We start from the raw sequence: 3,191 nt of genomic DNA on the forward strand, positions 1-3,191 counted from the left end.
AGAGCGGTTACCAAAACACCATTCATTGTTGCATGAGGAGGGAAAGGCAAGGAAGCAGGATCTCAGCCTCCGGGGCCTGCCACCGTTTCGAGGACTGCTTGCCCACCTGGAAGTGGGGAACCCCGTGCCCGGGGCCTGCCTCTCCCAGAGCCCAGGCAAAGGCTGAAAACTTCATTCCCATAGCACAAACTGATAAAGAAAAAAGGAACAGCTCCTTCCCATGTAGAGCCATGGTGACCTGTAGAAGTCACACCTCCATTATGCCCCTGCTGTCATAATTGAGGGGAAAATGGTTTATTCCTGCTCATCTACCTTTGAAAATTCAGATTAAAATATGATTTTGTAGCTAGGTGTTTCAGGCCAGTTCCCTGGGGCTGAGGGAAGGGGACATTCGCATTCCAAAATATGTGTCCACACAGTGATTTAGGAAGTCATTCCAAAACGAATCTATTCCAGATTCATGCCATGGGTAGCCAAGCCCATAATTTTAGAGAGGTTTTATTCTTCCTCTTTTTGTCCCTCCCCCCTACCCCCCCCCAAAACCCCCAAAATAAAACTGGTCTTAAATTTCTTTGTAAACAGCATTCAGCCAACACCATCTCCTCTAGTACCTGACCTACACACTTTCCTCATTTTTCCATAATCCAATTACTGTTTCCATGTGATCAAAGAGCGTTGTGTATGTTTCTGTAAAAGACCCGGTTCACAGTGGCATTCTCTGTACCACAGGAGTGTCATCTCTTGTATGATCCTTGTTACCCATACTTTGACATTAGCTCATTCCTTCTTAGATGGGTTGAAAAGGATATGAGGACTATTTCCCCATTTTATGTTTGTTGTGTTCACATTTTAACCTACCATAATCTCTGTATAAATGGCCTAAAATATTTCTTTTAGTACTACATACTTTCATAGATTCATAGATTGTAGAGTCGGAAGGAACCACAATGGATCATCGTGTCCGACCCCCTGCCCCTGGCAGGAAAGAGGACCGAGGTCAGATGACCCCAGCCAGGTGAATGTCTAGCCTCCTCTTGAAGACCTCCAGGCTAGGTGAAAGCACCACCTCTCTTGGAAGCCCATTCCAGATCCTGGCCACCCTTACTGTGAAAAATTTCTTCCTAATATCTAACCTAAATCCACTCTCAACTAGTTTACACCCGTTATTCCTAGTCACTCCCTGGGGCGCCTTAGTACTAACAGCGCTTCCCCTATTCCCCGTTGACATCCCCTAATAAATTTATAGGCGGCCACAAGATCTCCCCTCAGCCGTCTCTTGTGAAGGCTGAAGAGATTCAGCTCTCTCAACCTCCCCTGCAGGGTCTATCACGAAGGCCACTAATCATGTGAGTGGCCCTCCTCTGGGCCCTCTCGAGATTCCCCGCGTCCCTCTTGAAGTGCGGTGCCCAAAACCGGACACAGTACTCCAACTGCGGCCTGACCAGTGCCGCATAGAGGGAGAGCATCACCTCTTTTGTTCTATTAGTCATGCACCTGCTAATGCAAGACAAGGTGCGATTGGCCTTGTTGATGGCCTCGTTACACTGCCAGCTCATGTTCATCTTGGAGTCGATTATGACTCCAAGATCCCTCTCTGCCTCCGAGCTGCTGAAAAGGACACTCCCTAACCTATAGGTGTGCTGGGGGTTCCTCCTTCCCGGAGTATGGAGTACCTTACATTTATCTTTATTAAATTGCATTGTATTTCTCTCTGCCCATTGATCCAACCTGTCCAGGTCAGCCTGAATCTGCGCCCTGCTCTCCAGTGTACTAACTTTGCCCCATAACTTGGTATCATCAGCGAACTTGGAGAGGGTGCTCTCCACGCCCTCATCCAAATCACTGATGAAGATATTGAATAATATCGGTCCAAGGACCGAACCCTGCGGGACCCCACTGCCCACCTCCCTCCAGGCCGAGAAGGAACCATCCACCACCACTCTCTGGGTGTGGTTCCTAAGCCAGATGGCCACCCACCTGACCATGTAGGCGTCCACTCCACAGTCTGCTAGCTTTCCATTCCTGTATATAAGGTAACCCACCCCTTTTAAGGTAGCACCTCTTCTCACATTATAGGCATCACTATGAACAAATATTTTTGCCATACGCAGAACTTGAAATAAATGGGTGTAAATGCCAAGTTATATGGAATTTTCATTTTGTTCATGGAGGGGACCCAAGAAAAGACTTTTATTATTTGTTGTGCAAATTATACATTTTCTGAAAATTGACTATTTAAATAGGTTCTGGTTTCATATTTCTACTCCCCACTCTAACAGTATACCTATACAGCACAGTGTAGGTCTCTAAACTGAAGTCCTTGCTGGGTTTTAGCCTGAATGTCCCTCAACATCCACTGATCCATTGTGCTTCAGTAGCCAGGCTAGCTGACCTGGCTTTGGATGCAAGTTACACCCCAAACTCTACTTTGACTTGAGCTAGAATCTACTTTGCAGTGAGGATATGAAGAACAAGAATTCAAGTACAAGCAGTCCTCAGACTTACGACACAATTGGTTCCTGGAAACTGTGTCGTAAGTTGAAACGTTGCAGCTCAGAACCAGTTTTTCCATAGGAACAATGTTATAAATGGGGGATCGGTTCCTTTACGAAACTCAATACAGCTGCGTCCAGCTGGTAAGTCTGTTGTGGTGGAAGGGAAGTGGGGAGGGAAGGGGCATGGGGGTGGGCAGCTCAACACCCCCACAGTGAGGGAAGGAGTGAGGCTGGGACAGGGACTAGACTGGGACAAGCGCTGCCCAGCCAGGGAGGAGCAGGGTGGATGCGCAGGGGGGCAGCTCATGCTGCTGGTTTGGGAGCTGCTCGTCCAGTGGTTCCTACCACTGCTCCCACTGCTTGTCTGGGAGGATGGGGGGGAGGGGGGCACATGCCCCAGATCTGTGCAAGGCGGGGCTAGTGGGGCCAGAGCTGCACCAGGCTGTGCTCTAGGCAGGCACTGGCAGTGCTGGGAGCAGGGGCTATGCCCTCCTGCCACTTGCCCAGCCCAACTGGGGTGGGGTGGGTGCAAGGCAGAGCCACTGCACTGCCTCCAGCCATCCCTATGTTTCCCCAGGAGAGAGAAATTGTTCCTCAGTTGACCAGCTGACAGAATCCTAGACCATATCTACACAAAGAATGATGCAATATACCCCCAGGTGTGCATGTGTGTGAGTGGGGTAATAGCGAAAACCC

The sequence above is a fragment of the Alligator sinensis genome, unplaced genomic scaffold (assembly GCF_000455745.1).
Source record: "Alligator sinensis unplaced genomic scaffold, ASM45574v1 scaffold131_1, whole genome shotgun sequence".
Lineage (NCBI taxonomy): Eukaryota > Metazoa > Chordata > Crocodylia > Alligatoridae > Alligator > Alligator sinensis.